This window comes from Lissotriton vulgaris, chromosome 8 (assembly GCF_964263255.1).
Source record: "Lissotriton vulgaris chromosome 8, aLisVul1.2, whole genome shotgun sequence".
Taxonomy (NCBI): Eukaryota; Metazoa; Chordata; class Amphibia; order Caudata; family Salamandridae; genus Lissotriton; species Lissotriton vulgaris.
In genome coordinates this window covers 282,994,280-283,018,837 of record NC_141696.1, presented here as the reverse complement: position 1 = coordinate 283,018,837, position 24,558 = coordinate 282,994,280, and the positions used below count along the sequence as shown (strand labels likewise).

Genomic DNA, 24,558 nt, shown 5'->3' with positions numbered 1-24,558 from the left:
TCACAATAAACGGCCGCCCAAAATTCTTCACGGACCCGAAAGATCTGGAAAACTACCTGCAAAATGGCCCACCGCAGGAAATGGACCAATCGAATGGCCCTTCTAACAAAAGGAAGACCACGTGACTATCCTGACTAAGTACAGGTCTATCGGATCGCTATCCTTTCCAGGTCACACCACTGTATACTATCAATGCTGTTAGATAAGTGACGATTCATGATCTCCTTTGGTTGGCAACAGTATTGGTGTTTACTTGCATAATGTCGAGCAGGTTCTACTCTCACACTTAGACTCTATTACACGACGCAAATAGTCGCTACTAGTCTGTCATTATTGTTAATATATGTTTCTGTGCACATATACTGCCCTTATTACAGAGAGCTCAATCCAATATAACGATTCAAGTTTTCTTGACACAACATTTAGCTGGTTCTAACCGTTTTACTGTTTTCGTCTGCACGTTGCAGTCAGTTACTCCTGGTTTTTTACAGCATATTGATGCGCACAAACACTATCAATACGCACGTATTATTGCTGCAGTAAATATTACCCGCTGCCACACTTAGTCTGGACATCTAAATCCTCTTACGTTTTAACTTTGGAACTAATGAATATCGTTTGCTAATGTTTAATAACTCCTGTTTTGCCTAGCTGGGTACTGTCGTCGTACTCCCTACGTACGTATTGGGGGGGGAGGGGGGAGGGGGGATTGGGATGGCTTGCATGGGGATTGGGAAAAAGAGAGAGTTTACAGCAGATCATAATTGTTGGTACTTTATAGCATTGTATATCTTTTTGTGTTATTTTTTGTCCCTTTTTCTGTCCATTTCATTCAGCTACAACACAAGGTCGCTAGTTCTATCCATAGCCATATCGCTAGCTCTGTTCACTTGTTATTGCATTAGCACACAGGCTTCCACGGGGATGTTTGACTCATTGTTCCGCCCCCCACCAGATCACCACTTAGCGATAACCTTGCCCGCTAATGTCTAACACTAAGTCAATAGCAGATGACCTCAACATAGTTTCGTTGAATGTTAAGGGTCTTAACCACCCTGTGAAAAGGAGGAAAGTGTTTGACTACATCGCCAAAACTAAGGGGGATATTATCCTCCTACAGGAAACTAAACTATCGGAAGAGGACACACGTTTCTTAAACATCCATTGGTCTTCCCATATTCTGTCATCCCCTGCACCGCACAAGAAAGGAGGTCTAATTACCCTGATATCAAAGAAGTCAAACATAACACTGGTTTCACACACTCATGACACGGAGGGAAGGGTTCTGGTGGCCCATCTGCGCAGAGAAGATGACCCAATTCACGTAGTGAACATTTATGGCCCCAACTCAGACGACCCCGGGTTTTGGGACTCCGTTTCCCGCTCGATGGAGCATATTCCTCAGGACGACCTTCTCATTGTGGGAGGCGATTTTAATCTTCCCCTGGACCCCTTACTAGACAGGCAGTCCAAATGCGCTTTTCACCCATCACGCTCACATGAGGCACTCCTGCGGCTATGCGAAAGGTACTGCCTTAAAGACTCATGGCGTCTCCAAAACCCTGATGGGAGAGACTTCACCTTTTACTCCACTCCCCACAACTCCTACTCGCGTATTGACTTTATCCTAATATCCTCTACATTTGCACACCTCATCGAGGAAACCGACATCGCCCCTAAACTGATCTCCGATCATGCATGTCTCCACACCAAACTTGCAGGCTCCCGCTCTATCAAACCGCCCAGAAGATGGCGCTTCAACGATGAAACGCTAACCAACCCTGATGACAAACTACAGATTTCTAAAGCCATTGGTGAATACCTACTCTTAAATAATGTCCCTGACACAGATCCGAACATCCTCTGGGACGCGCTCAAAGCCACGATCCGTGGAGTTATTATTAATATAAGAGCAAGAGCCAACAAAGCGATAAACAAAGAACTGGAGCAGGAGATCAGATCATTAGAATCCTTACACAAAACCAACCCTCAAGACTCCAAACCCCTTGACCAACTCATAAAAAAGAAATACGAGTATAATTCCATCGTGAGCAAGAGAGCAGGCGTGTGGATCAACCGCTTCAAAGCCTTGAAGCTATGTGAGGGAAACAAAGCCGGGAAGCTGCTGGCCTCCTATCTTAAACACAAACAGAAACTAACAACCATATCCTCTATAAAAGATCCCGCTAATAATACGCACACCAACCAGTCCAAGATTCTTGATACCTTTAAGCAGTTTTACGAAGAATTATACAGGAATGATAAGCCCCTGGACCCAAAAGCATGTATAGAATACCTAAAGGCCCTTGACCTCCCCAGACTTTCAGAGATAGACGAATTAAAGCTAGGGTCACCCATCAGTATCACAGAAATCTCGACGGCCATAAAATCACTCAAAAGCAACAAAGCCCCTGGGCCTGATGGCTTTTCTGCCTCTTTCTACAAAGCCTTTGACAATCAACTCTCCCCGACACTCCAATCCGTGTTCAACTCCACCGCCTCCAGTGGGAGTATCTCTCCCTCGATGAGTGAAGCCACAATAATTGTTATACCCAAGGAAGGGAAAGATCCCCTCCAGACTAAAAATTACCGCCCCATTTCACTTATAAATATCGACTGCAAGATCTATGCCAAGATCTTAGCAACTAGACTAAACGCCGTGCTGCCCAAATTGATAAGTCCATCACAAGTAGGATTTTTGAAACACAGGATGTCGAATGACAACACCAGACTCCTATGCCATATACTTGAAAAAGCGAAAAACTGCAAAATGCCGATGGCTGCAATAACCCTAGATGCTGAGAAAGCATTCGATAAAGTCTCATGGCCATTTCTTCAACATTGTATGGGCGCATTCAATCTGGGTAACTCTTTCATTAAAATGGTGATGGCCTTATACTCCGCCCCCTCCGCCCGTATATCTATTAATGGAACACTCTCTGACCCATTCCGCCTATTCCAAGGAACTAGACAGGGTTGCCCACTCTCACCGGCTCTTTTTCTGCTGGCTCTTGAACCACTACTCACCGACATCAAGAAAAATGAGGACATCACAGGTGTCACCTTCGGAAACACTCAGATCAAACTAGCGGCATATGCCGACGACATCCTAATAGCCACAGAACACCCAACCCTATCTATTAAGGGGCTTATGTCCTCCATCAGTAAATACTCGGCATTGTCCGGCTATAAGTTAAACAAGGACAAATCCGAAGTTAAACCACTTAATGTACATACCACCAAAGAAGTCCTTGGTAATTCAGGTCTAGCCTGGCAACCAGATGTCATTAAGTATCTAGGAATAGAATTCACTGACAACATACTAAGTACACTCAAACACAATGAATCGACCACATTAGCGAAAATCAAAAGAATCTTGGATGGTTGGTCGCCGCGATTCATTACATGGTGGGGTCGGATAGAGACGATAAAAATGATGATCTCCCCATTGGTCAATTATCTGAGCTCGATGCTTCCCCTAACGCTCTCTAACAATTTCCACTCAAAACTGGATAAGGTACTTACCTCTTTTCTCTGGCAGGGGAAAAAAGCCAGGATCAGCATGAAAAAGCTACGACTAGATAAATCCTTGGGTGGTGTCAATTTGGCCGACTTTAGACTCTACCAGACCGCCTTCCTGGCCAGGCAAGGTGCGATTTGGCTCACGCCACAGCCTGATTACACACCCGAGTGGTTGCACATCGAAAAATCCCTAGTGGAAGGCCTTGACCCCTCCTCCCTCCTTACCATCAAAGTGCGTCCCGATATTGACTCTAATATCATATTTAAAAACACCAAGAACTCCCTCCTCCATATCAGTAAATCTCTACCCCATCAATTTCGTAATTCAAAATGGGAATCTCTATGGCGGAATAACACTATAACATACAAAGGTAAACCACTGTATAATCCTTCTTGGATCAGGAAGGGTATACACTTCCCTCACCAACTCTACGTGGGCCAGACACCACTCACATTCAAGGAATTACAGGACGGATTCCAACTCGAGAACATCGACTTCTACTATTTTCTACAAGTTAAGGCGGCCCTAATCAAAGCAAACTTGGGCAACACATCCCCCTCACTCCCTGGCCTTTTATCCACCCTTAATAGACTTGGCCACCAGGTATCCAGAATGTACAAAATGATCAAACCGCAGAAATCTAACCTGGTCTCTGCATTACAATCCTATTGGGAATCATATTCTTCCACTCCCACATCTGATAACGAGTGGGCCAGAATTTGGGAATCGACCACAAGACACAAAATTAGCCCGACTCTATCCCAAACTAAATTCTGGCTCCTACACAAAGCCTTTTGGACCCCCAGGAGACTTTTTCTGCACAACATCAAAGACAATGACTCCTGCTGGAACTGTTTGGAAGCGGGAGGGGACCTTGAACATCTGATATTTAAATGCCCCCGGGTTACCACATACTGGGACAGGATATTTGACTTTGTCAACAAAGCCCTGCACATTTCTCTCCCGAGAGAATTTGCTACTCTAGTTATGGGCTCTTCCAAAGCTGTCACTTTAAATGAAAACGACAAAGCCCTACTTGATCTTTTACTGACAGCGGCGGTTAAAGTCATAACGTCCAACTGGAAAGATACAGCCAAAGCCTCCTTCCCCCATTGGCTCAACTGGGTTTCTAACCTCAGGGGTGCCGATACCATTGCACTTGCCTCTCACCCCTGGCGCCCACAACACAGGAAAATATGGGCCTCACTTGACGCTCACTTTGATCTCTTCAAACCTCCGTGAGTCACCTAAAACTTTGTTATCGCAAGCAATTTCTCATTATGTTACTTGATGGTCGTGCTTCACCCTACTGTGCTATATAACCGATCTATCTGCCTGCTGACATATGCCTTTGTGTTGTATGGACTTGATGCTTAACTGTCATTTTCTTTATTTACCTGTTTATTTTGCCCCCCCGCATGTTATGTTACTCCATATTATGTTACTTCACCGCTTCTCGATTTATTATGTACCTGTACCATGAACTTTATCTGCTATTATTTGTTCTGTTCATATCACTACCAAACTCTCTCAATAAAAAATTTTGTGAAATAAAAAAAATAATTCAACAGTATTAGACCTAGCCTGACTGAGTAACACTGGCTTTCTGTTGGTGCCAGAGAAAGATGAAATTGGGATGTCTGATGTACAAACCTATCCACTCAACCCCCTACCCTACCTCACTTCCATATCTCAATAGTCCGGAGCATCAAAATGTTAAGAAGTAAAAATAATTGATTGTCCAAGCCACCCACCATCAAACTACTCATGCTCAACATCAATCTTTCTTAGGTGCCTCCTCTCTTTTTTGGAACCTACTACCTGCAGACTTAATAGTAAAACACATCCTGTTGTCTTTTTGCAAACACCTGAAAACCAACTGTTCAGACTGTCTATCAGGCTCAGTTAATCTAATATTTACTCATGTCTTTTTCACCCACCCATCTTTCCAACACTGCTCCTTTCTCTCTCAACAAATAATGATTGCCTTAGTATTCTCTTCTTGTTGTATCTGCTGTTCTCTGTATACTAAGCACCTTTGTGTTCTAAGTAAAGCGTTCCTTCGATGCGCTGTACTATTTTAAACCTTTAAACAAATAAATGAACTTTTGAAGATTCTCCTGGCTTGCAAGGGGAGCCCGTGTAGATCATTTAGGGCGAGGGTGATGTGGTTGGGTTTCTTCAGCCATTGATGAGCTCTACTGCTGAATAAAGAATGCCTTTCAGGTGAGCAAGGAAGGTCGCTGGCATACTGTTGAGCAGTGTGTTTCCTCCCTCTAGGTGGGAGTGGACTAGCGCTTGAACGGTCATTCTGAAGTCTTTTCTAAGAAGAAAGGTTTCACTTTTTTAGGAGGAAGAGTTTGAACCAGGCTGCTTTGTTCTTCTTGCCAGTGTGTTCTTTAAGCGAGAGGTTTGAGTCTAGAGGGTATCTACAGAGAAGAAGTAATTAGTAGGTGATACCTCCCTCTCTGTACAGGCAGCAAAACTTTGGAGCACTCTCGCAGTGCAGGCAAACACCCATGATCACCTGAAATTCTGGAAGGCACTGAAGGCTTGGTTCTTCACAAATTGATACTGAAGAGTCACACAGCGAGCAGACAGAAACACTTACCATCACTTTGAGGGAATGAATGACATCACATTTTTGACTGCTCCCAACTGAACCTGGTTTAATCCCCCCTCACCCCTCAAGGATGTGGGCGCAACCACATGCACTGATCCATGGATTCCTCCCTTAAGTTCAATTACACTATCACGGCAACATCACTCTCCTTGGCTCCACTTCACACATTGCTGCTCCTATACTTTTACATCAAAGCAATATGAGCAGCCTGCCTAAACACACACGCACAACACTAAATACTTCCCACCTAAGCCACACTGCATTTACTCACCTTTCTCCATCGACACACTTGTGTCTTAAAAGCCCAAGAATCCCACCTCTTAGTTCTATCACCCAACAACATGCCAAGATGCAGCAACCAAACCACAATAAGAGCACCACTTTGGTCATCAGTAATGGGATCGGAATATTTACAATATAGATCACACTACAAAGTCGCACACTACCAACCAAGCACACCATAGACGTGTGTGGTACCTGTACTGCACGATTCAGATCCAGCATTTCTCTCACTGAGCTGTGTTCTAATAGACTACCACATCTGGGTTGGGGACAGCAGGTGTTGTGTTTTGAGAAGGCGTTCCTGTATCTCAGCACCAAGTTGCAATCCGGTTGGGGAATGATGACCAAAATGCTTTACTTCACATAACAGAACCTTTAGTTGTGTTGGTGGAGAAGTTGAGAACCTCATTACATTTCCGTTCAGGACTTCAGAGTATGGCACAGAGATTTATGACCTCATGCATAACAGCAACATACTTATACAGAGAGCCCAAAGAAGTTTGCACTTTTCTATAGTACTGTGCTTTCGCCTAAACAGCCATCTGATTGTTCTGAAGACTAGCAGCCCATATTCTAGAATGCATGTTAGGTATGTCCAGGTTTCCATTTCTGTTTGTGTGATTTGCTCGCATTTTAGAAACATGAATTCATCCATGCAGATTGTGAATGGTCTAATTTGGAATACACAAATATTCTACTATGATGATGTTGTTAATATGCGCTTTATTAAACCTGTTAGTAAAAAGACCAAAATGCAGTGCAATATGTTGTGTTTGGGAATACATTCACGCTTTGTTCCCATTCATCAACACTTTTTTACTGTATCTTCTGCTAGGAATTTCCTCTCTGCTGCGGCACTCTACAGTGAACCCAAAAGTGTACCAGAGTCGATGGAAGTTGTGCCCACTGGACTTAGTACATGGCTGGAGTACTCTAATGCACAGTGCCCCAGGCTGCTGAAAAATGACATTACAGAGCTGCAAAGAATGCTAAATCACTTTGCCTCGCTCATATTCATATATGGTCAGAAGACTATCGACTGCATCCTGCCAGGTCTGAAAACCTTAAGCACCCTACGCTGGTTTCCAAGCCAAGATATCACAATTTAAGACCCTTATGCCTCATGTGCAAGCCATCACCAGATTCTGCTCCTGTATATTTATGAAGACTCTTTATGTCTTACCAGCTGTTGAGGCGCCTGCACCTCAAACATTCTTGTTATCCACCCAAGTTAGATACAAGTGGTTTCCAGGCGTCATTATCATGTGGTGCCACACGTAATACCATCGCCTCCACACCTCCTCGAGGCCCGATCACAGCAGTCTTACACTACCCGTGCGCTGTGCCCCGTTTGCTATATTATCCTGACCCAGGACCTTGTCACTTGATCTTCTGTGGGATATCACTCGTTTACTTCTACAGGGAGCCCTAATTGCTCACTCTTATTGAAAATATCCATAAACCCTTGTGGATTTTGTTTATCCTTTATTGATTTCAACCTGATACTTTGAGCTGCCACAATTTGTGCAATTACACTCCGAATGCTCTTATTGGAGTACATGGACCATTGGTCTTTACATTGATTCGCGAGTCCTACTATTATTGTCATATGCATATGACACGAGGTTACATGCGCCGTGATATTCCCACTTTATAGCCTTGAAAAAGTCTGAGTACTGATTGTTAGTACTGACGAAACACGTGTCGGCTGTTTTTATCAACTCAAATTTTATGGATCTTCAAATAAAGAATATGAAAACATGAACGTGAACTTTACCTGCTCCTTTGTCTTGTCCTGAATTGAAACCTCAGGATACATACAGTTTAGACATTGTTGATACTATGTGACCTATTAGTCTCTCATGTACATATGCTCTAGGATTGTGCTCTCTCTGACCTCTTCTCTTTAGATACAAGTGTGTTGATGATTGATCGCTGTACTTAAAGGGATCTACATATCAGGGCACTCTTTTGTACTGAATACGGACTTCCAAAAACGTTAAAGTCTTTTGAAACCTCGCGATGGGACAGACTGGGAAACCAAAAACAGAATTGGCAAAAATATTCAATCTATCCCTGCTCCATTCCTCTACTCTCTCCATTTTTTCCCTCCACAAGTTCTCGCCCTCTCTCGGATTGTTTGCTCTCCAACCCTCTCTTTCTTTCTCAATTTTGAAGCCTGTTTGCCTCTTGCAATTAGTCTCCAGGAACTGGCGAAAGTGACAAAGGCACCAGCAGTGGCTCCGTACTTTTAAAACTGGCCTCCAATGGTTCCTGCCCAATGGGAAGCCCCTGATGGAATAAAAGGCCGGTGCGGCCCTGGACCCACCTCTTATGGATTTCCTTCAGCTTTCGAATGAGGGCCTTGTTTGATATGAACCTTCAGCCATAGCTTCCCCAGTTCAATGACTGAGCATCTAAGACCAATGGTGACTCCAGAATGAACAGCTATGAAGGGCCCATCTGTTTCATCTTTCCACATCCTCTGTGTTTTACCGTCTTCTACACCACTACTCAGTTATTAAGAACTTCAGACATGGTGTCATCGGAATGTACTGTAGTGTTTGTTGTCTGGTGGTGCCTTCTGTCATCAGGTAGGGCTACCGATAAAGCATAAATACTTTTTTTTTTAAAACAGTACATAAGGGTCCACATTCCATATTACCCGGGATAATGTTATTGTTTTGCACTTACATATTATAATGTTGTTTGCATGCCGCGCTTTCCAAGTGACACATTGTTCTTGCAATGTAGAAAGACCAACCACTGGTACACGAATTGACTTGAATAGAAATGTCTGACTTTCTCAGGATTAGAATGGCTTCCTTCTTACCAACCAGGGGACATTATTTGAAACGGCTCGCCCCTACATGACAGATCCAGTCTGAACCTAGTTCTGCAGCTCAGCCCTAACTGCGCTGTGTGCTTTGCAGAGTCATAATGGCTGCTGAGCATAGCTCAGAGCCGGAAAGCAAACAGCTGCAGCGGCCTGATTTGAGTTAAAATAGTGTCAGTGTTTAGTCTGGCGCAGTGCTTGGGGGGAGATTGGCAGCTGGGTCAAACAAAGTCATTCCATTGGCTCGTGGCCCAGGACGCTTCTCCTCCTATTGAGATCCTCGCCTAGCCTGGGCCCCTCTTCCCTGGAATAGCCCACCCTCATGTTGCACCCCAAAAACTTCCTTTCCAAAATGACTTTGATTTTTTTGCACATATGTATCGAGTATTCTTTAATAGGGAGCTCTGACTGTGCATAAAGTAATTTATTTTTTTGTTGCATTGGATGCTGCTGACGCGCCCCACTCTCAGTCTCAACACGGTGTAGAGAACCCGCCTTACAGCGCCGGCTCAGTAGAAAGGGGCCTTTATGGCGACTGAAAGCATATCTCTGTGCCTGGGCAGCAGCAAACTGATTTTTGATCCACAGAAGAGCAGACGACGTCAGGTGAGACTCCCTGAAACACCCTCTCCCGAAAAGGCTGCCCGAGAATCCTTTTAATTCACTAAGATATATATAGGTTAGCATTCGCGGTAGTTTTTGTATATTTCTGGCCCTGTTACATTGTAATTGTGTTCTAGTTAATATGAATTCACTGATGTTGTGTTTGTTAAAAACAAAATGGTGTGTCCTGCAATCGGGTCGTGCTGATTAAAGTGGACGAAAATCTTTACTTCGTGCAAATGTTTGCAGCAAATACGTTTCCAGAAACGTGATTTAAAAATCGACTCCACAACTTAAAAATAAAAAAACTTCACGAGGGTCCCAGCTAATTAAAGCCAGCGCCGAGATACAGTAAATGGGACTTTTCCTGCAAATAGTTATGTGCTGTCCTGGAAGGAATATTAAGTGAGCTGGCTTTGTCTCACAGTTTTTAATTTTAGGCGTTCAGTTAGCCTGTTGGGTCACATTTTTTGTTAGCGCTGAAGGCTGCCATGAATTGGTAATGAGGCCCCGCTTTGCTCATGAATTTTGGCCCCGCGCCAAAACCAACTTCCCAACGGCGAGCTTTCTGTAAGAGAACCCGGAGCTTTTTTTTTTTCTTTTTTCTTTGTGTGTGATTCGAAATCCTGTCTGAAAGCTGCCTCGGCTAGTTGTGTAGGCATGTCAAAATGACTCTGTGCAGCGCTCGAGGAGCCATTCGCTTTCTCTGGATTTTGCCCTGTTGCAAAGAACTTTTGCCGCGCTCTTGGGCCACCGTCGGAAGCGTCTCTGCAAGTCCGGGCGTTGTGTGAGCAGCATGGCCGGCTGCTCCGACCGAGCTGTGTGCGATGCACCCTCGTACGTGCAGTGCACTCTTCCGCAGAAATACAATGTTTCTCCAACTCAAAATACTTCGAGGTGCGCGTAAGTATAAAAAAAATTGCTTCTAAAAGTTTGTTTCTGATTCCACCGATTGTTTGTTTCGTTTTTTATTGCAAGAGTAACATACTTGTGCTGTCACCTGCTTTGCACGTAACTGATGGAAAATGTGTACATTCTTGCGTGTTACTTGGGTGAGTGTGTTAACCTTTAAAAAAAGTTTTGTGCAGCTTTCAAGAAAGATTCACAAGCTGTGGGTTTTTATGCATAAAAAGAACATGTTATTTGACTCTACCTAGGCGTGGAGTACTTGACCTCTGTTTGCATATTATGCGACTTTCCCTTATTATGCATGCTTGCTCTGCCATTGTGTGGTCTTTTTGTTTCGTCTGTGTCATCTTTGGCTCCGTTTTTCTTCCGGGGATAGTTTCAGTGCTTCATTGTATTCAGAGTTGACACGTGAGCATAAGTAATTCGTAATTGTACTGTATTTTAAGGAAAAATAATACAAAATCATTTAACAAAATTAGAAAAAAATATCTTGTGCTCTTTCGAACAAACAAGCCTAACTTAGGTGAAGGACTGGCATAGGTAGTTGGGGATATTTGGTTGCAGCAGGCGAACTTGAAGAAAACGTGTGTGAGGAACAAGCGCTGCTTTGTAGGGTGTACTGTAAAAAAGCCGCGTTTCATTGGCCGCTGTTAAAACACCAGGAACATATCAACTGCGGTTTTGTGGTTGTTTTTGGTGATTGTGTGAGCTTGGCTGTGTAAAACGGCGAGAGCCCTGCATACCTTCATACTTGCCCATAAAGCACTCGTGCACACAAAGCATGACACCCCGTGCCACACAAAAGGAATGGTAATGTGCCGGGCAACTTGAAGTGGAGTTTGCAGTTGTAAAGGGCCGAACGTGGTTTATGTGGCTCACGTTTATACTCTATAAGTTACGTTCGGAAGCTTCGCTTATTAACCATGCGGAGTACATGCTCAGTGTGTGGTAAAGCATTAAAATGTCTGGCGTTGATTTACATTTAAACTGCATTTGTCTTTGGTTAGCAGTTGGGAGTAATGATGTCATTTTAAGCAGCTTGGGTGAAGCACGCTCTCTCTCTCTTTCCCCCTCCCTTCCACTTTCTATAGCCACACATGTCGAGCTGGGCCTTCGTTTTTGCCCGGCTTTTTTTGTATAGCAGTTGTGAAGTTCAGTTGTGAAAAGTTTAGCTAGATTATGAATCAGAATTCTCATTCGTTCCTCCCAACGGGACTGCATTTATCTGACTCGGGGTAAAAAATAATAATAATAATAATAACAATTTTATATATATTTATATATATATATTATATATATATGTATATATATATATATGAAAAAATATGTATGTGCAGCGTGTAAATAAATGCTAGTCCCACTGAGAGGACAGAATGAGAATAAGAAAGCCATTTATCAAACATTGATTATTATTCTTATTGTCTCATTTTCAACCATTACTTTCAAATGTGTTTTGTGACACTTTCAAGCCTTTCAAGCATCGTTTTCCTCTAGAGATAAAGTCTACTGTTTCAAACAGAAATGTAGAAAGTGTAACACACTTTCGTGAAACTTCCGATATGTGTAACATTTGAAGACAAATAAACAGCTGTGGCTCGGTGAGTGTGCACCACGGTCTCCACTGCTTTTTTACACAGAAAAAGGGCGAGAAAGGCTCATACCTGCTCGATAGATATTAATAAAAACTCCTAGCTAGACAACGAAGTTTACTAATGTTTTTGCAAGGAATAAAAATAAGTCTGATCCTGCATGAAAGTTCTGTATTGACATTTCGTGGAGGAAAGGTGTCTGGGATTTGGGGAATTGGTGGTGGGGGGAGGCGGGAAGTTAATATTTTGCAGGCATTTGTGAACAACTGCTAGGTTTGCTGTGCAAAGTATTTAATCTGAATCCCTATTTGAGACAGCAGCCTTTCATGGTCCTCATAAAACTATAGCCTTTCAAAGTTTACTACTTGATAACTGGAAGAGTTATGACTTGCTGCCTATGGCATTAATATTTGAATAGTTCGGTAGAATTGTACTTGATAATTTCCCTTTGGGCCTGGTATTTAAAATACCAACGGCAGAAACATTTTTCATCTTATTTTAATTACACATAAAAATTAAATTTACCTTGTGTTAATGTGACATATCTTATCATGTGGATAGTGTTTGTTGTAATAATTTATGTTAAATATTGCTATTTCAGTCTTGCTTGTCTGTTGGTGTTTTTTTCTCCCTAGTACATACTCATGTTGGTGTTACCGTACAATTTGCTAGGCACCAGATCTAGCAGCGTAGTATTTTAAGTCATAGTGTATCAAAGTTACTCAAGAAAACTAGATGGACAAGAGAAACATTGGAATTTCACTTTCTGGTCTTGAGTTGAGTTAGTCTGTAAAATGCATATAGTATTTTCCATTACTTTAAATCGTTCAGTAACACAATAATATCAAAAGGACCTCAGAGGCCCTTATTGAATGATTTAACGAGGTAAGGCACACCGCAGTTTTAAAAGTATTTTGAGGATAACCAACAATTCATTCCTTCTAACTCGTCCAAATATTCAAACACCAGTTTTAATGTTTACATCTGCCCTGCTGACCTGTAAAATAATAGTCCATTTAGCTGTTTTCCAAGTGTAAAGAAAAAACGTTCCTTCGGGTGCGCAAAGCATACGGAGTCATGAGAGTTGCCTCCATTTTATGAAGGCAAACGTCATATGGAATGCAATGCACCCCAAAACTCTGACGCCACTCTTAAGTAACGATGATTGCAGCTGTGTTAAAGCGCAAAATCTTCCACCACCGTATAACATCATTTCAACCTGATTTTCTCTCTATTTTCTTTGTCATTTATAATGCCCTTCCTGCAATGGAATCCTTAAGGTCAGCTGAGTGATGAACACATATTAGTTTGACATACATACTCAGCTTGTCATACAATTATTATAGCCAAACCGCGACTGTGGCCTAAATGGATTACACTACCTGAACTAGTGCCTTTTTTTACTCCATAAGCTCTGCTGGCCAAAATGTTCAAGAGATTTAGATGCTTGTGGTAAAGAAATACTTTTACCCGGGATTGCGGTTGCCTGAAAACGAGATTTGCCCGTATGCGAACATCCTTGAACAACTGCTGCTTGGATCGTTAAGCATAACTAGGCAACTCTGTTTGGGTGAGTGTCAATGTAGAAGGTTGGTGGAAAGAAATGTCTAGCTCATAGCCCATCTTTGAGGTACATGGGCTATGCTGGAGATTCCTGACCTTCTGAACATGATGGTGACTAGAAGGGCTGGGGTGGAGCCACAGCTGTGTGGGAGTGATGTTGCTGTGTGCCCTAAGCCTTAATGTGGTGTGGCTGCCACTATCTTGACGCACGTTTCCATGACCCACTACTGAACCCTTAATCATTCAGCAGCCCTTCCTTATAATTTGTAGGATTTTTGTAAGGAGATGTAGCAGGTTCAAGGTGAGTCTGCTTCTGTAGTAGCTGGCTTTAGGCAGATCTTGGCAGCGTGTCAGTGGGAAGCTATAATCACATATTGCTAATGGTCAAACAAAGCCCTAATTGTAATACCTCCACTTTCCCTATGCCATCCCCTTTACAGTGTGTTGGTTTAAGGCACAGGCAGTACTTTTCGTATGTTTGCTTTTCTGATAGCAAGGACAATTCCAATTCCCATAGCTGTTACATCATCTGCGTGCACATTACACCTGATTTTCACCCCCACCTGTAGATGTTGGAAATAGCACTTGTAGTTTTGCAAGTTATCTTTGAGGCATCACCCTATTTTAAGTCACTTGCTTTATACATGAACTTAATTTTTAGGATAGTGCTAATTTAAAATATAACTTGTTTTCAGCCAAGAAAATAAGTCACTGTTGGAAAAGTCCAGCATACTCTTACATGTATTGCACTCGTTTGTATTCATTGGTGTTATACTAAGCTTGCTAGAGATTTTGTGTTATCCAGTGACAGTGATGAGATTAAAATTTTCTGAAATGCATTAAGACGAATCTGTATTTTGTTTGCTGTCAACGGCCAGCTTTCTTGGGCACCAAGTAGGTATTTTTTTTAGCAACCACCAGTTCAGACTGCCGTACGTCAAGCCCATAATACCTAATTACTTTGGAGCTAATGACTCAACTACTTTGTCTTCACACCTGGTTCAAGCTAGGCATAGAGCAAAAAAAACCCCTCAAATAATACTTAAACCTGCTCTGTACTACCCTGACCTAATAGAACATTTTTCTAAATTCATCTGAGGACCAGGCTGCCTGCTTCCACCGTAAAATATATGAGGCATGTTATTATATATCACCAGGTGCACATTGCAGAAAATTTGCTTATGGACAAAAAGTAGTAATCCATTTATACCTTTATTTACTTTTGCATAATACAGAATGGAGAAAACTGATTTTGCTCCAGCCCATAACTCTAAAAGGTTCCACACTATGGAAGACATGATGGAAACAGATTGTAAAACTATGGGGCATATTCTCAAGGACTTATCGCTGAGTTAGCGACACTTTATCGCAGCCAAAGTGGCGATAGATTTATTGCCCTATTCACATGCTGGTGTTAACAGCAGATATCGCCAGCAAAAAAGCATCACCACAGATGACACCGGCAACTATCGCTAATGAGATACAGAATAGGCGTTCCCGAGCAAAAAGTCGCAACAACAGTACTTCGCAACATTCTCAACGACCAGCCAGATCAGCAATAAGATCACAAAACATGCGATAAGGCGCGTTAGCAGCAGGGAATTAACACATGCTCTTACCAGGCATTAAGTCGGACGATACTCTGCACCAGAAATGGGAGCAAAGCCCACGGCTACACCAGAAGAACAACAGATGCCATGGAGCTACTGATCATCAGCTCAGAGCCCCAAGAGGGCCACAACACCCACCACCACCACCCTCAGGACCCCCAACCTCCGGACAGCCACAGAGGCAGACCAAGACAGCAGACCTTCAGAAAATGCACCAGCCTCACAAACTTAACACCAGAGGATGTCATTGCCCACTACAGGCTCAAACGGACAACCATCCTCCGCATCCTGGTCATCATTGCCCATATGCTGACGGTACCAACACAGCGGACAATCAACATCCCTCCGCAGACAAAGCTGCTGGCTGTGCTGCACCTGTTGGCCTCTGGAACCTCCCAACCAACAACTGCCAGAGTCGAGGAGTCTCACATTCAGCCCTATCCAAGTTCCTCACACCTGTCTTGGATGCCATCATCAGCTTGGTACCCCAGCACCTTTACTTTCCACACACTGTGCAGGAACAGCTGGAGACCAAGCAAGGCTTCTATGCTATAGTTGGCTTCCTGCACGTGTTCTGTTGTGAAAGTGTTGCAGTTTTTACACATGGTAGTCTATGTTGAGGTGCTCTTCTTATGTGTGTGTGCTGCATTGTGGGTGAGTCGCCCCTGCAGCTCTGATTTGGCTGACCCTTATCCCTCTCAGGCGGTGAGCATTTGACTTCTGTGCTTCTACAGTGCTGAGATGTTGCGGACTTGGGTAAATTGGGCTCTTGGTCGAGTTGTGACTCTTGGGCATGGTTTGTCCGCAGATGCGTTGTTGACGTCAGGGGTTGTTTGTGCACGTGGATGTGTCAGAGTGTGACCTGCTCCTTTCTGGATGTGGTCCACATTCAGCCACCTCAGTGTTGTGGCGTGCACAATGTCATGATGATTGGACTGCAGCCATTCTAAACATCATTTAGTGTCACTTGCATTGTCAGTGTGGCTCACAAATATGCATCTTTGCTGGGTTTCGCACATGTACATGTGTTGGTGGTGAGATTGGTTATGCGTAGGGTGGGACACCTTTGGGCACATGGTGGACGGGGGCCTACTTGGTGTTTGTATGTGTGTTGCAGTGTGGCACAGGGATCAGGGACATGATCCAGAGTCATTGTGGGTGTGCAGTGTGCTCTACTTAATTGTGCATGTGTGCCATTGTGCCCATCTCCCCCGTCCTCCCAGTCCCTGGTCGTTACTCACCAGGTTGATGTTGTGTCAGGCCATGTTGAGCAGTGTCCGGATCCCCAACTCCTGGCACCGTATCCCGACTGATGACTGTGGCCACCATTTTCTCCATGTCATCTAGCTTCTGGTGTGCCGCAGGACCCCCACCTCCAATCTGCGTTGCTGCTTTCATGTTGGCATCGAGTTTCTTCTTGGCTTTGCCCTTCACATCATCTCAGCGCCTCTTGACCTCTTCCTTTGTCTTCCTCAACGCTGCAACTGCATTCACATGGTCCAAGATTGTCTGCCATATTTATGTCTTTTTTGCCAATGACACATTGGAGGTGACGAACAGTTGTTGGTAGTGTTCTATCACTTCCGTAATGATGATCCTGTTTTCCTGTGGACTGAACCGCGTCTTCCTCTTCTTGGCCTTCCCCAACCCGAGGTTCCTTGCTGGTCGTCTGTGGGCTTTGTGGGGTTCGCGTTGTCCTCTGCACTTGGTCCAGGTGCGTCCATGGTGCTACGCAGTAGAAAAAATTATTTTTTTTCCTGCTTTTATAGTGCATTTTCATGCATGACGCTTGGGAATTGCGGGCCTATCACTGTTATCACTGATTTTTTTGTATCGAGATTTGGGACATTGCCGCTTTTTTCACATTCGTGTTTCGCATTTTTTAGGTGTTGCCTTCATTTTAACTCAGTCATTTGACATGTTATTGCGAGACTATCGCATGGTACCGCTGTGTTGAGAATACAATTTTAACACAACATTATTTTCCCGCGGTAGACGGCGATGTTTCGTTAAGCTAATTTTGCGATAATTATCACACGTTCTTGAGAATATCCCCCTGTATTTTTAGAAGGTATTGGTTATAATACTCCTTAAAGGAATAGAGACGCCTGAAAGAAAATCATAGCCCATGAACTGCTCTATTTAACAACCCTTAAAGCAAACTCATTTTGCATAGTATTTGCAACTTTTGAAATAAAATATACTAGACTGATTTTCCTTATCATATTGAAAAGTGGAGAACATTTTTTTCTCAACTCATTATGTAAACAGAATTGCAATAGCATGAAATGAGTTTGCACTATGCCCTGGGGTCATTACTTTTCACTCCATTCCTTATTACCCAAATTTCATAAATGGTGCAAATGAATGTGCCCTCTTTTTCCACCAAAGCAGTATTCTGTATTGCAGTCACCGATGTCTAATGACTTACAAGAATTTTCCTTTATATGTGTGAGGTTCCTCAGAACTGTGAAAAGGTGTACTATAAGATATCGAAAACATATATGTGAAGGGTCAAATAATAAGAGAACTGTTATTAACAGTGGCCCAGGAAATTGACTTGCTCAACCCTGCTGAAGATATAGTCATACTTTTCAGCTAGGGACGCGAATGCTGTATTAGTAAACTTCAGTGTAATCTGGTACAAACTGAATATTTTAATACACCAAGAAAAGTCAGACATTAAAATGTTGATGTTAGCAATAGGGACTTGCCAACTTGTTCTTTTATTCGTCAATTGCCATTTCAGTGATGCGTTGTACTAATCTAACATCGCTCTTAATTTGGCGTTGTATTTATTCTATTAGCCAATAATACCCATATATTATGCATTTTTTATTTTGCTTTAGAATAATTTGTATCGTGCATTACATTTGAAAGAGCGTGCTCATTCCTTTACATCTCATGGAATGCTTAAAGCAACAGTTGCGTTGTATTAGTCTCTTTGAGCTTTCATGAAGGTAAACCAAATTGGGGTTGATTCGTATAGCATTTGTGAGTGCAGGGAGCAGTACTACAGGATTCTTTTATGTTCTCTTATATGACTTGTCAATTGCTCGCAAAACTTCCAACCCCCTATTAGTAAAAGTGCACAGAGGGCATGGTCGGTTCTATGTATGTTAATTGTGTATGGCCATTCCCATTTTAAACATTTTGAGGCCAATTCACTAAGACATGTAAGAGTGCATAAAATAGTACCACATGAGTACTCAATTACATACCTCAAATTGTCTGTGGCCTCATTATTTGCATACCATCCGCTATACACGTTGAATAATTTATTTGTGTGATTTCCACTCCGATTCACTACTTTTATGTAATTTTAAGTTCTGTCCCTGATCTGGTTTAATCAGATCTATCGTTCTTCTTCTGTTTTTATTCCACTAGACAGACTTTTAGGCCCCAAGTGCTGATCCAGTCAACCAGTTAGATAATCACATACTTTGGATGTTAGGTATTGCAAAGTTGTGGTGAATTGTGTTGCTCTGTACTATCTTTTGTCGGTGTGTGTCTGAAAGTATGGAGACTGCGTGCACTTGTATGTTAAACTTATTTGAAATTGTCTGTTTTTTCAGTTGCAACATTATATTGGGGGAACACCTGAATTGTAGTGTTATGCAAATGTTGGAATTTTAACCACACCAACACATTTTTGCACGATAGCCGGTTTGATTGTGGGCCGGACCTTCCCTGTACGGTGTGAGCATGAAAATGGTGGACTTTAAGAGGGTCAATTACATCAAAGACGTGTGAGAGTTCTCAGCATACTAAGTCAGAAAGCGTAGGTGAAAAGATAAATCCTGGAACTGACAATAAGCACATGGCTTCTGAAACTTACATAAGACTTCATTGTTTTTCTGCAGATTTTAGTGACACTGCCATCAGGTTTTGGATGGATTTCAACATGTAGAACAAGAAGTGGTCTGTCTGTCTTTATAAGTTACAGAAAGGCTTATTTTAATAGAAGAGATGTTAGATAAGGCGTTGGGACATGGGGTGAAAGCACAGTCAAGTCTCTTAAGGATAAATTGGTAGGCAGCCATACATTTTTGCAAACACACATCACATGCATCTATGATCTAAAACAGTGCTTTTACCACCCCAGGCATAGTGTAGTTTCAAAGAAAGTGTATAAGAAAGTGAAACATACACATGAGACACGTCAAAAATCACTAACTTTTAAAAAAAACTTTGGGGCTTATTTACAAGCTCCTTGCGCCACTTTGACATCATTTTTAACATAGGAAGTGTTGTAAGAGGCTTGTAAATATGCTAATTTGTTTTTATTCGGCCGTTGTTCTTTATGCAGGCTGTTGCCTGGGTTGGCCTGTGTAACCAAAAGCAGATCCGGCAAAAATTCACAAACCAACTCCGCTCTCTTCATCCCCTCGTGCTATCTTCTTTCTATCCATTCTCTCTCTCTTCTCCCTCTCTGATGGTTAACTTTCTACTCCCCCCCTCTCCTTTTCATTCTTTTGATGCCTCGCCATTTCTGCTGCAGTTAACCTTGAGGAGCTGGGGAACGTGAAAGGAGCAGCTCTAGGCCTCTGGGAAATGCCTGGTGGAATAAAAGGCCTGTTCTGCCCTGGCTATAGCAGTGATTCAGTAACAACAATCTCCCTCTTAGAACATAGAAAAGATAGAAAGCACTTCTTGGCATACCTAACTATTTTCAAATGCATCTCTCAGAAAGTCTAAAGAAGATGGAACACACAAATCACAAACTTTGCAGGAGACCACCCATTGCAGATATTGACATAAAAACACACCAACAGCAACTGAAAAACGAAATTGTGACTTATTACTAATAGCTTCCAGAAGGAATAAACCAAGCAATACTTTAGGTGACACATAGTCTCTGTTTTTAAAAAACAAGAGCCCATCTGGGTCAATTGAGCTGTTTCTGTAAGTAATTGGTGGTGTGATCCACCGCAGGCAGACGCAAACACTAATCACTGATGCACTGCAGTACAGGGAAGATCTTATTTGAAAAAAAGTAGGCTGGTTACCTTGCTCCACTGTCCACGAATACCAATTTGGGATTATGAAGCTGGAAGTGGCTAGGTGAACACATAAAGTAGACCAGCATTTGTGTGGGGCTTGGACTTCTATCACAATATCGCTGTTATAAGATTGACCTGCAGATACATTTTTAACATATTAGCTCCTAAAATATTGGAAAAGAGGAGTGAATCGTAATTGTACGCTTACTTATTTTGGGAGCATAACCACATTTAAATCTATATTTTAACAAACTGGCCAACCTTCACTATCACCTAGGAGGGCCTCTACCATGTTAAAGCTCGAGAAAGTCTGCTACTTAGATAACTGCTTTCCAACAGTCAATAGCAATGCAGAAATAGTATGCTGTATAGTGATATCCTGTAAATACAAACACGAGCTTAGAAAATGTCATGGAACCCCTATGCCAACACCAGTATCACAAACTAGCTAGTTCAGTTACTCCAGTGAGAATTTGTGGAGACTCTTTAAATGCAACATTGACACATTGCAGAAAGTGAGGAAACACTACTCATCCACTCAACAATACGATACTGTAGGTAGTCTACATACGTAGATTGGTGGAAGCAAGGCGTGCTGCATATGACTATGCCCATTATCATCACAATTGTTGTATTTCCATATATCTTAGTTCCCACTGAGGCAAGGAAGCAGGTAACCCCAATTCTATCTCTCCTTCGTTAATACATCTCTTTGTATTGGGTCAGCCAGTTAAGAGCTGCTGTTAATTAGCTCATTCCACCACTACACATTCATGACACTAACATAGAATATTAACTGTATTTTAAATATACACACACGTTAAAGTATTCGGATTCTACCATGGACCTAAAATAACATGACTTATGTTTTTGTTTACGGTGGGGTGAAGGTACTTGGCAGTGCCCTTTTTTTTTCTTTGAGTGGTCTAGTGTCGACAAAGTCACAGAATGGCAAAGATTCAAACTTCCAGGACACGTAGCGACACGTATCCTAGAAAAAAGGTTAATAACAAAGCACTTTTTTTTTGTCAGCAAACTGGATAGTGATACAAATGGAAGTAAAAATATGCTGTGCCATCACTGTCTTAACTAAGGTTGGAAACCAAGTGTTATCCCTGTAAAATACATCCATATGACAAATTGTAGCATCGAACTTGATGCACCTCTTTGTTTCAAATGTTTTGGTATTTATGACTTCTGTTTTTGAAGCTTAATTTGCACTTAACCTGACTTCATATTGCCTAGTTTGTAGAGGGAACTCACTATTGCACACATACAGGCAAACTCAATTTCTCTTTTACTGTTGCAAAAAATTAACTTTCTCAGTAGCTAGGCGAGAGAAAGTAGATGAGTTGTGCTATATCAAAGCTCCTTCCACACCAGGATAGTTATCCACAAGAAGAGATGAAACAAATCTTCCTAAACTTTTCTTTGGGTGACCTTTTTATTATTTAACCAGCACCAAATGCTAATTCACAGGAGATGGGATCTTATGCAATATAATACAAAACATGCTGTCCACATAACTTTATTATTTTCACTCATTCAGAATCAAACACTACCACCAATGATAGCAAAAGTAACTAAGCGCTCATCAATGGAAAAAAATATGTGAGGGCTTTAGAATAACATTATAGGCTTCTGCATTTGAAAGATCTAAACCTGCCCTGGTGCTTTAATCACTGCAGGTCTGGCTGGACAGAAAGGTGCACCTTTGCAGTGGTGGAGAACACAGTTTAGATTGGTGGGTATTTCACAGCAACTCCAAGGTGGAGGGGAAATATTCTCTCAATTCTCAGTTAATTACAAGGTTTCAATTATCGGGAATCAAAGCTGCGTGAGACATTGCCTCAGCGATGAGAGAGGCTGGCGGCACCAGTGTCTCCCAATCCTTTGCATTCCGACCTTAGGACTCTGCCCACTTTACCATTGCAATTAGTGCTAAAGTGCCTGTGCTCTCTCCTTAAGCCCTTCCATGATCATGACGGAACGGTTCAGTCATGAGCGTCGGTTGAGCTGTGCTCATGACGGAACCGTTCCGTCATGAGCCGATAGGCTCATTAAAACCTTCAGCACAGCGCGAAAATTCGCGCCGCGCTGAAGGGGTTAAACATAGTAAGATTGGCTTAACCCAATTGGCTTGTTTAATTTACTTTAAAGTCCCTAATAAAGTAGCACTACCTATGCCCAGGTCCTGTAAATTGAATGTTACTAGTCGGCATGCAGCACCGATTCTGCCACCCTCTTAAGTAGCACTTTAAACTTGTCTCAGGCCTGCCATTGCACCTTTTGTGTGCTCTGTTTTAAACTGCCCCTTCGACTTGGCAAAACAAACTTTCTCCAGGCCCAAACCTTCCTTTTTTGTATATAAAAGTCAACCCTAAGGTAGGCACTGGAGAGCCCCGGTGGCAGTTTGCAGTGTATTTAAAAAGTTGCAAATGGGAAATTTGCGTGCATTTGTTTTTCAGTACTGCAAGAACTACCTCTCCCAAAGGATAACATTGAAATTACTGTATTAAATATTAGAAGTGTAATTTCCAGATGGGAGCAGGTAACCTCTTCATGTTTGGTGTCTCTGGAGTTTCAATTTAAAACCCTAACTTGAGTTTAAGTTGGATTTTAAATTACAATTCTGAAAATGCCATTTTTAGAAAGATTGTTACAAATAACAAAATGGTCCTAGTGGCCAAACGTACGTTAGAAATTCACATAATGATGGTCCTACTATTGGATTCTTGCAGAATAGAGAAAGGAAAGAGGGACAACATTTGTTTAAAAAGAAAAATATGTTTAATTTATATTTCACAAAATAATTCAATTATTTGTCATATATTCATAGACTTTATTGCGATTCCTTCGAAGAAGAAGTGCATAGGAAAGGGTAAATAGAAGTGTTCTTGTGCAAAGTGGTGTAAAGAAAAAGAAAAAATTTAAAATAAATATATTGTACTTCCTTAAAAAAACACACAGTAGCTCAAGTCATTCCAAAAGAGCTAATGAAAAACGGCCTGCTCGAATCCTAACTTCTTTTCAATTTTAGTCCATAATAATGGTAGACGGTCAAGGAATGCGGGCTCATCAACCAAAAAAGTATTTTGATATTCAATCCAGCCCAGAAAGGATAGTTTCGACCTTTCAAACTGATTTGTACCTGAAATTATTTTGTCGACTTGGCTTGCGGGTCTTCATCAGGACAAAGATAATTAACACCATAGATCAAAAGGCAACCTTTAGTAAGAGCACAAGGACTCTTAGTCCAGGCACGTTGGGCAAGGTAGGCTCCTGGTGCTACAAGGTACGTAATCTGCATTGAAATGATTTCAAGCTTGATAGACGTACCCTCCAAAACCATTTCTCCACAGACGTGGGTACGAAGACCTGAACCATCAGGGAATGAAGGTGCTCGTTCCTACTCAATAATTTCCTCTTTAGGAATGTCCCCAGAGAATCACGGGGAATCTCTGTGTACAATATGTCAACGTTTCAACAATCAATGTAGGGGGCCAAGTTCCAAAGGTAACTTGGGCTTGAGAGTGCACTGCTTTGCTAGACAACATGTCTTTAATTACAATCAATAAACTTAACTCAAGTTTGTATGATCTACTTAAGAGTATATTTATTTTTAATCATGCTTTTTTGTGTATGTGCGTGTGCATATAACACCAGTCAATTTTTACATGACTAATTCAACAAAAATGAAACAAGGAATTATTTCTCAAACAGCTATCTCCAAACACAACTGCACAGTTCAAAAGAATCCCTCGATGCAATATTCTTCACCAGACATCCATAGTGAATATACGTTTTTGTTTCCATTCCTTTTAGAATTTATGTAGCAAATTGATTCTTGACGTATTTTAGAGCAGGGATATTTGAAAATGACATATCGGAACCTGTTTACTTCAGTGTGCGGTGTCCGAAAGTACTAAAACAACTGAGATTTACACTACTTCAAAAGCAAAACACTAACGGTAGGCCCATTTCATGAATGGGAAGCTGTGGTGTGCTATATCATAG

General features: G+C 42.0%; 1 long non-coding RNA gene across 4 annotated transcripts in view; it reads left to right on the top strand.

Moving 5' to 3' along the window:
- Positions 1–24,558, top strand: part of LOC147696968 (uncharacterized) — a 628,335-nt gene that overhangs the window by 421,852 nt on the left and 181,925 nt on the right. Inside the window, exon 1 of one of the 4 annotated variants that reach the window (XR_015299276.1) lies at positions 10,381–10,770. The exons of the other annotated variants lie outside the window; for them this stretch is intronic. This is a non-coding gene — a long non-coding RNA (uncharacterized LOC147696968). Of the gene's footprint in view, positions 1–10,380; positions 10,771–24,558 lie in introns of those variants that run through there. 4 annotated transcript variants of the gene reach the window in all.